General features: G+C 40.4%; 1 long non-coding RNA gene across 1 annotated transcript; it reads left to right on the forward strand.

The window, feature by feature from the left end:
* Positions 1 to 879: 879 nt before the first annotated feature.
* Positions 880 to 9796, forward strand: LOC103723231 (uncharacterized). The gene is made up of 2 exons (XR_606590.6): positions 880 to 1020; positions 9579 to 9796. It is a non-coding gene; the product is annotated as an uncharacterized LOC103723231 (long non-coding RNA).
* Positions 9797 to 10468: the final 672 nt, after the last annotated feature.

Consider the following 10468-nt stretch of genomic DNA (forward strand, 5'->3'; position numbering starts at 1 on the left):
TGTATATTCACTAAAGCGACCTCTCCTAAGTCTTAAGGCACCCTCAACAATACCAGTGGGTACCAAAATCTTGATGATATACAATCCAATAAGCTATTCTTCCAGATGTCACAGGTCAAGCCATGTCCCTTAATATTAGAGGCCGGACCGAGAACCTCACCTCAAATCGATACGTCGTCATTCGCGAGTAGCGAGCCATGCCGCAGCAGCTCATCTCTCTTCTGCCGACTCCGTCGTCTCCGCCACCACCGCCCATGGAGACGCCGCACCACCACCCCACGAACACCTTCTTACGTCGTGGATATGGACACAATCTCCAGCCGCTGCCTCACCTTCAATCGCCCCAAGGAGCAGCTCCTCCGTGGCCACCGCTGCCTCCCATCGGATCCTCCCTCCTCCCCATGGTAGAGGCGCGGTGGACCCATCAGTGTTTCTACGAGTTTACCCCAACATGAGGAGGCCCACATAAGTCTTGGGAGGCCCACGTAAGTCTTGGACTTTGTCCACATGTGACCGTGGCTAACACAGACGTGCACGCGAGTTAGAGTGGTAGTTGTTAGAAGGGCGGCTACGGAAAGTTTTGGAATGGTAGGCTGACAATTCGCCTTTTAGTTTTTGTTAACCAAAAAGAGCTCTCTCTATCTACTATATATATATATCAAAACCATTCTTTCTTGGGTTTAGAGAGTCCTGGCTCATAGGCTCTTAGATTTGAGAGAGGGGGCAGGGAGCTAGGGAGAAAGAGAGAATGGGACCAGGAGGGCCTGGACCTGGACCAGGTGGACCGGGTGGCGGCTTCGGACCAGGTGGACCGGGTGGCGGCTTCGGGCCAGGAGGACCGGGTGGCGGCTTCGGACCAGGTGGACCGGGTGGCGGCTTCGGGCCAGGAGGACCGGGTGGCGGCTTCGGACCAGGTGGACCGGGTGGCGGCTTCAGACCAGGTGGACCGGGTTGGGGGGCGGGACCGGGTGGCGGTTTCGGACTAGGGCTTGGTGGACCGTGCGGCTGCTTATCTTCTTGGTGAGCTTAACCTTCTCCCCTTTCTTTTTCGGTTTTAACTTTTTTTTTCTCTCCCACCAAAAACAGAGAATTTGGTTTTTGTCCATATAATTTCGGGGTATTTTCCGTACATAGTTAGGAGTATATCTTAAGGATCATCTTGCAACCTTTAAGACTCTAATCATGAGTTAGGGCCCATTAATTGGATGGTCAGATAGATTTGATCAATTGATCTATTCAACACATCCACGGAGAACCACCTCCAGTAGCATTAATTCTTCCCCTGTGGAGCTCTATAATTCTTCCTATATTCTTCGTATTGCCTCTTCGAAGACATATGGAAAATATTCTTTGCATATATCTGGCGCAAATGTTCACGAACTTTATATTATTCGTTGGACTGTTTTGGTAAACATTTATCCTACCATCTGGTTGAACAAAAAAGTAAACAAATCGATATTTGAGTGATTGGGAAAACTAGTCAGTTATTGCAGGAGCCAATACCAATCAAAAAGTAAATTATTCAACATAACTAAACATATTTTGAATTTTTGTTCAAAGCAGCATTTATTTTATGATGTTCGGTATATTAAGGTCCATTTGCTATCACTTCCATTTGTCTTATTTTTAAGATAAAAGAATAAAAATTATATTTCTATTTCATTTCTAAATTTAGAAAAATATATGTTTAGTATAGTTAATTATTTTTAGAAACATAAACATAGTGACCAAGATCGTAATAGCAGTGGCAAAGATAGTTGAGACCATAGTGATGAGGATGCTAGTAATATGGCAGCAGCGATAGTGGTGGATGTACTGACAATTTGGTGTTCATTATGATTATGATCATGGTGGTGTGGTAGAGAATATGATAGCAGTAGTACCATGGTGGAGATGGTGGGAGTAGCAGCAGCAGTATTTTTAGCGATAGTGCTGGTAGTGGCAATAATGATGATGGTAGAAATAACGGCAACTACGACAATCATGGTGATGAAAGTGACTGGTGGTAATGATGGCAATGATGGTAGCGATGGAGACAATGTCAGCGACAGTGGCAGCATTGGTGAAGATTGTGGAGGTTGTATTAGTGGTGATGGTGATACTGTTGGATCCCGTTTAATTAAACCCTGATCCCGTTTAATTAGAACCCACATCTTGACAAGTGTCCCTTGAATTTCGTAAATCTTGATAATCACAAGGGCATTACGGTATTTTCACAGCAGTGAAGAGTTACCTTGATGGGGGGTGACTCTTCACGGGTATAACCACCTGCAGCGTTTGGTCCCTGGAGAGGGCTATAAATAGCCTGTTAGACCCCTTCTCAAAACACGCATTAAGTGCTCTCTCTCCAGAAGATTACTCGCTAACCTTTGTTCAGATCACCGGTGATCGAGATTGCGCACGCATTTCAAAGCCCAGAGCGCAATTAAAGATGAATTTAGCGAATCAAGGTATGATTTATAATTCATTAAGTTAATCAATTCCATCAATGGTATCAGAGCAAGTGGATTGAATTCCAAAATAAATCATGCCCGTTTGGTTCGCTGGACAGTAGTGCTTTGGACACTGATGTTATTTACCCATATGAAAGAATTTTTTCTGGGCGATGTGGGACTAAACTCTTCCCATCTTTCCCCTTCTTCCATTTTGGAACAAGAAAACAAGGAAGGGAGAGCCGCTGCCATGGCCGCCGCTGCGGCGGGTCTCGGTCGCGGCCCTCCCCGTCCCAACCGGTGGCCAACAGGGCCACCGTTCAGCAACCGCCGTCCCCGGCTGCCGCTGCGACCCGCCCCTCGGCGAGCCGGCATCGGCTGCAACCCGCCGTGGCCGCCATGGCCACCGCGGGCAAAGAAAGAAAAAAAAAAAAAAAATTTGGCCGCCATGGCCTGCGGCCCGCCGCTAAGCGGCCCCGGCCACTGCCAGCGGCGCCAGCCGCGCCACCCACGGCGCCCGCAGCACGGCCTCCGGCCGACGCCCCTGCGGCTTGCGACCGCGGGCTGCGGCCGAACCCCGCGGCCTCCGCGGCCGACCCCGGCCTCCGGCCCCGCCTTGTGGCCGCCCCGCGGCCTGCCGCCGCGCCTACGGCCGGCGGTGGCGGTTGCGCCGCCGTCGTTTAGGAGAGAAGGGGGTTGGCCCCCTTCTCCTCTTTTCGTTTGGGGAAGAAAATGAATAGTGTTGGATTAACGGGTTTCGGGTTTTCTAAACCCGCAACCCGAATCCGGTTAATTTAAAAAAAAAAAGTGAAGGGATTAACAGGTTTCGGGTTATTGGGCTTCGCCCCGCAACCCGAAACCCGAATCCTTTTGGCTTAAATTGGGCCTTTTACAGTTAAACCCCTGCCAATATGTTATTCTGAAAAAGGGGCTTTTGAAATTTATATATGGTCCCCAGCCGAAAGTTGAATTATCAAAAGGGTCCTAAAATATTTTTATGTGGTCCCTATGCTAAAGTTTCATTACAGAACAGTACTTAGACAATTATGTATTACTCCATGTAATAAATTTATTGCATAAATCAACAATTTATATGCTTTCTTATGATGATACATGATTGTTTAAATTATTCATATTTTTCATGATAAAAGGATGATATATGCATGAGACGAGCCAAAGCATCTTATGTAGGAAAAGACATATAAATGATTAAATTTTTGCATATTTGTGGTGACGAGCCAAAGCATCCCATAAATTTTAGAATGCTTTAGTTTAATTTAATCAATAAAGAGTCTTTTTATCATCATTTCATGAAATTGAATAGTTGCATCATATATAATGAATCGGCCCCAAAGGGAAATCATTATACAAAGTTAATGGTGGGATGAAATAATGTTATTAGTATGATATTTATGATGAAATCTTGTTGCCCAAAGGCCTTGAATTATTTTTATTGAACAATATCTAGTAAAATTTTATCCATTGAATAACGGTGTCTAAGAAAAGCTTGTCAAAAAGGCATACGTGCCTAAGAAAGGCTGGTACTTAAGTGAGCCTAGTGCTCCACCACCGATCTGGAGCTGATCTGGCTGTTATTCTTTGGATTTTTCAACTAGATATATAAAGTTCATTAAATATCATACTTAATACATTAGTTTTATCGTAAAGGGGTAAATCATGTAAAGTTAATTTTGATTTACTCACTAAATTGCTAATATGGGTTAGTGATTTAGATAAGGTTTTAGCGTAATTATAGCATGCATATTGATAGTAAGCATATGTTTTGCAGCTTTGTTTCCGACAGTTTTTTCACAATCTACATCATGCATCCCAATACTTAATGGTTCAAATTTCTCGGAATGGAAAGAAAGGCTGACATTTACTTTAGGGTGCATGGATATTGATCTGGCACTTCGTGAGGACATGCCACCTGTCCCCACGGAGGAAACTACGCCAGAGGAGAAAAAGTTGTATGAGAGGTGGGAGCGGTCAAACCGCTTAAGTCTTTTACTCATACAAAATCATATCTCCAGAAAGATAAGGGGCTCAATTCCAGATTGCAAAACTGCAAGAGAATTCTTAACAGCAGTAGAAGAGCAATTTGTGAGTTCAAAGAAAGCCCTAGCCAGCACCTTAATATCAAGGTTTGCTTCCTTAAAGTATAATGATAATGGTGGCATACGCGAGCATATTATGGAATTACGTGACATCGCTGCCCAATTAAAATCATTGGAAGTAGACATGTCAGAAACTTTTCTTGTACACTTTGTCCTTAATTCTCTGCCTATGGAGTATGCACCATTTAAGATCTCATACAACACACATACAGAAAAATGGACTATGAATCAACTTCTAGCCATGTGTGTTGATGAGGAGCAGAGAATAAAACAAGAGAGGCAAGAGAGTGTTTATCTCACCTCTCATAAGGGAAAAGGACATAAAGAGGTCGGCAGTACCAGTCATCATATTCCTGTTAAGAAGAAGAAAATGAAAATGTCAGCCAAAGTGACTGACAAAAGGCAAATAAAGTGCTTCTTCTGTAAGAAACAAGGACATTTGAAAAAGGACTGCATCAAGTACAAGAAATGGCTCGAAAAGAAAGGTACTTTTCTTTCCTTAGTGTGTTATGAATCAAATTTTATTGATGTACCTCATAACACATGGTGGATTGACTCTGGTGCTACTATCCATATATGTAAAACTTTGCAGGAATTGTTGAACAAAAGAATTCCAACGGAAAGTGAGCGAAGCATCATAATGGGAAATAAGATGCGTTCACATGTGGAAGCTGTTGGAACGTTCAAATTGACCTTAAAGACTGGCCATATTTTGTATCTAGAAAATACCTTCTATGTACCTGGATTTTCAAGAAACTTGATATCTGTTTCTAAACTTACTTCCTTTGGATATACCGTTTCATTTGGACGGTCTTTTGTAAACCTTTCTTTGAATAATATTGTTGTTGGTAATTGCTTGTTAGAGGATGGTTTATTCAAATTAGACCTTGATACATCCTTTGAGCTATCCCTTTTATCCCTGCAAAATAAAGATCATTATGGATTAAAACGTAGCCTAATAAATGAAAATTCCTCTATGTTATGGCACCGAAGATTAGGCCATATCTCCATAAAAGGAATCAAGAGATTAGTAAATGATGGAATTTTACCAACTCTTGACTATGGTGATTTTGAAACTTGTTTAGACTGCATCAAGGGAAAGCAGACTAACAAGTTTAAGAAAGATGCCATTAGAAGTACAAATTTATTGGATCTCATACATACAGATATATGTGGGCCCTTTTCGACCCCATGTTTTACTGGTCATAAGTATTTTATCACCTTTATTGATGATTACTCACGCTATGGGTATCTCTACTTGTTGTATGACAAGGCTGAGGCATTAAATGCCTTTAAGCTTTTCAAAACAGAGGTAGAGTTACAACTTGATAAAAAGATTAAAGTTGTGAGATCAGATAGAGGTGGTGAATACTACGGTAGGTATACTGAAACTGGACAACATTTAGGTCCATTTGCTCGATTTCTTCAAGAGCAAGGTATAGTTGCACAATATACTATGCCTGGTACTCCTGATCAAAATGGAGTTGCGGAAAGAAGAAACCGAACATTAATGGAGATGGTAAGAAGTATGATTAGTCACTCAACTCTCCCAATTTCTCTGTGGGGTGATGCCTTAAAAACCGCTGCGTATATTCTAAACAGGGTTCCTACTAAAGCTGTCTCAAAAACACCCTATGAAGTTTGGACAGGTAGGAAACCTAGTTTAAGACATCTACATATTTGGGGGTGTCAAGCTGAGGCAAGGGTGTACAACCCACAAGAGAAAAAGTTGGACTTTAGAACCATTAGTTGTTATTTTATTGGTTATCCAGAAAAGTCCAAGGGATACAGATTTTATTGTCCTAATCATACTTTGAGGATTGTGGAGACAAGAAATGCTAGATTCCTTGAAAATGACCAAATCAGTGGGAGTATAACACCTCAAGAAATTAATTTTGAGGAAAAGCAAACTCCGTATGGTGTGCAAGATTCAAATAAGCAGCCAATGATTCCTCTACCTATCATTGATAATGATTTGGAGGAGGATGAGTCTACTATTAATGTTCCACTTGAATCTGTGCCAGTTATCACTGAGAATGTTGCTCCTCCACCTATAGAACCAGTGGATCAAGAAGCAACTTTAAGAAGGTCATCAAGGGTAAGGAGATCTCCAATTCCACCAGATTATATAGTATACCTTCAAGAAAATGATTATGACATTGGCAATATAGATGATCCAATAAATTTCTCACAAGCCATAAATTCAGTAAATTCCTCCAAATGGCTAGATGCTATGAAAGATGAGATAGATTCTATGGCTAAAAACAATGTTTGGAATCTTGTTGAACTACCTCCTGGGGCTACTGCAGTACGCTGCAAATGGGTTTTTAAAACCAAAAGAGACTCCAAGGGTAAGGTAGAGCGACATAAGGCCAGACTTGTTGCCAAAGGATTTACTCAAAAGGAGGGTATTGATTATCATGAAACCTTCTCTCCAGTTTCAAAGAAGGATTCTTTAAGGATAATTATGGCTTTGGTGGCTCATTTTGACTTAGAGCTGCACCAAATGGATGTGAGAACTGCATTTCTTAATGGAGATTTAGAGGAAGAAGTTTACATGAAACAACCTGAAGGTTTTGTTTCAGAAGGTCAGAGTCAAAAAGTTTGCAAGCTAAATAAGTCTATATATGGACTCAAGCAATCATCCCGACAGTGGTATCTTAAGTTCAATAACGTCATTTCTACATTTGGCTTTGTAGAAAATGTTGTTGATAGATGTATTTATCTTAAGATCAGTGGGAGTCGATTTATTTTTTTAGTCCTATATGTAGATGACATTTTGCTTGCTAGCAGTGATTTGGCATTGCTTAGAGAGACTAAGCAATTTCTCTCCAGCAATTTTGATATGAAGGATATGGGTGAAGCCTCATATGTCATCGGCATTGAGGTTCATAGAGATAGATCTAAGGGAAAAGTTTGTCTATCTCAAAAAGCCTACATTAAGAAAATGTTGGAGAGATTTGGTATGGAAAATTCCAAACCAAGCCCAGTGCCTATTACTAAAGGTGAAAAGTTGAGCCAATCACAATCTCCGAGGAATGAAATTGAAAGGGAGCATATGAAAGCTTTTCCATATGCTTCACTAATTGGGACTTTAATGTATGCTCAAGTCTGTACCAGACCTGATATAGCATATGTTGTGGGATTACTGGGGAGATTTCAAGCTAATCCAGGAATGGAACATTGGAGAGCTGCAAAGAAAGTATTGAGATATCTTCAAGGAACTCAAGATCATATGCTCACATACAACAAATCCGATCTTTTGGAGATAGTTGGATACTCAGACTCAGACTTTGCGGGATGTCCAGATAGTAGAAAATCAACATCAGGTTATATCTTTCTACTAGCTGGTGGTGCAGTCTCGTGGAAGAGTTCGAAGCAAAAGATGACAGCTGCTTCAACAATGGAGGCTGAGTTATTAGCATGCTATGATGCAGTTACACAGGCTATTTGGTTGAGGAACTTTATCGCAGGCCTACAGATCGTGGACACTATTTCACGGCCCATAAAGTTATATTGTGATAATTTAGCAGCAGTTTCCTCAATAAAGAATAACAAGATATCTAATGGAAATAAGCACATGGAGGTGAAATATCTTGTTATAAAGGAAAAATGTGAAGACCATAAAGTTTCAGTTCAATACATCAATACTGTGCTTATGTTAGCAGATCCTTTGACCAAAGCAATAGCTCCGGGATTGCACAAGGAGCATGTTGGTCAAATGGGCCTTTTCTGTATAAATTAATTGATGTATTATTGTGCACATTTTAGATGGTTGTAAATCACATATATTATATTTTCTGCTTTAATGAATTCATATGGTTTATGCATACTATGGTAGCAGAAATTGTGACCAAAGAATGAATTTTATGAGAAGTTCATTCATAAGGGTTTGGTTATGATGGTTTAGTAATATAGTGATCATGGAAGGTTATACGCCGATCAAATAGGTGTTATTTCCGCCATTGTTCGTATTATTATTCTCAAAGTAATCAAACATAAAGCTTGCCCAAATTGATATCAGGATAGAAAGAACACGCGTATACAGATTATAAAATTCAAGTACTAAGGATATTTCACTTGTCAATATGGTCCGAATGGGAGAATGTTGGGATCCCGTCAAGTTGTGGCCCACATTGACAAATGGCGTCAATATGGTCCAAGTGGGAGAATGTTGGATCCCGTTTAATTAAACCCTGATCCCGTTTAATTAGAACCCACATCTTGACAAGTGTCCCTTGAATTTCGTAAATCTTGATAATCACAAGGGCATTACGGTATTTTCACAGCAGTGAAGAGTTACCTTGATGGGGGGTGACTCTTCACGGGTGTAACCACCTGCAGCGTTTGGTCCCTGGAGAGGGCTATAAATAGCCTGTTAGACCCCTTCTCAAAACACGCATTAAGTGCTCTCTCTCCAGAAGATTACTCGCTAACCTTTGTTCAGATCACCGGTGATCGAGACTGCGCACGCATTTCAAAGCCCAGAGCGCAATTAAAGATGGATTTAGCGAATCAAGGTATGATTTATAATTCATTAAGTTAATCAATTCCATCAGATACAAGATATAAGTTTTTTGTTTTTAAAAATAGTAAAATAACTTCATATATTTACTAGAAGGCGAACAAAGCAATGGACAGAATGGTGTCCTATATTGCAGATCATTCTGGTAGAACATTATGGACAGACTATGCTACTACACCTTCTCCTTTTTAGTATTATTTATTTTTTAATATGATTAGCTGTACTCAAACTAAATAGAACTAAACCGTATGTTCTTAGCAAAAAAAAAAGTAAAAATTTGTTAATTTAATTTTTTTATTAGTAAAAAACTGTTCTTAGCAAAGATTATACTCATTTGTAATTATTTATTATATATATCTTTGGAAAACTGGGTTTTTTCTTTTTTACCCTCAAGGTAAATGTCTTGTGTTATTTTATCAGAAAGGTTAATTTACTTGTTTGCCAGGTAGCTATATAACTCATGGCAAATCTAACATGACCTTCTTGAACTTCTTGTGATTGTAGCTTGAACTTCTTGTGTTGCTGCGGCTTGCTACGGGAATGTTGTGGCCCGTTTGGGCCTCCACGTTGATCGTGCCTGCTGAACCGTTTGATGAGATCGGGCGTGCAATAAATATAGGACATGGATGCATATGCTTATGCTTTATATCTTCCATATGTCTTGCATAGACTTCTTTTATTTCTTGTGTTCTTAATATAGAAGCTTTGGATTTAGCATGGAATAGAGCTGATTATGAGCCGGCCCTCTGGCCTAAATTCTATTTATTTTTAATCGGGCTTCGGTCCGAGGCTATGTAAAATTTGATATTTTCTGTGCCCAAGTCCGGCCTATGATCAGCTATGGCATGGAATCAACCAGTCTGCGACATCTTTGTGTTGTTAGTTCTTAATATGGGCGGAAATCGGATCAGGTCGAACAAGATACAGATTAGATTAGGTACATGATAGATAAAAACTTTGTCAACCTAAATCCATTTTGTTTAATAAATAGGTCAAAAATACATATTTGAACCTAACTATTTTATTAAATAGATAATCTAGCTTGTGCTATAACGAATTGAAACAACTCAAACGCTTTAAATGGTTAAGTATTGCCACCTCTAGTTGTTAATCAACTTGTACAATTGTCTTATCAATCAATTTGGCCACCCCTCACCATAATGGTCTACGTTGGTGGAGTTAGTGATTCCCAACCAGCTGCTACCTGTGGGATTGGTCAAGAATTGAGCCCTGCAAATTGGACTATGTTAGCATTCAAAGGAATCGAATTAGGTCTGAGGGGTCAAACCATGGATTGTTTTGGGTTTGCCGGTCTTGACTCAATGTTCGGCTAGATCAGGTACGGGTCGAAGATTTCTACATTGTTATCTTAATCTAATTTTAGTCAAACTCAA

Source organism: Phoenix dactylifera, chromosome 8 (genome assembly GCF_051530095.1).
Source record: "Phoenix dactylifera cultivar Ajwa chromosome 8, Ajwa_hap1_PhDact_Kaust_v1.1, whole genome shotgun sequence".
Taxonomy (NCBI): Eukaryota; Viridiplantae; Streptophyta; class Magnoliopsida; order Arecales; family Arecaceae; genus Phoenix; species Phoenix dactylifera.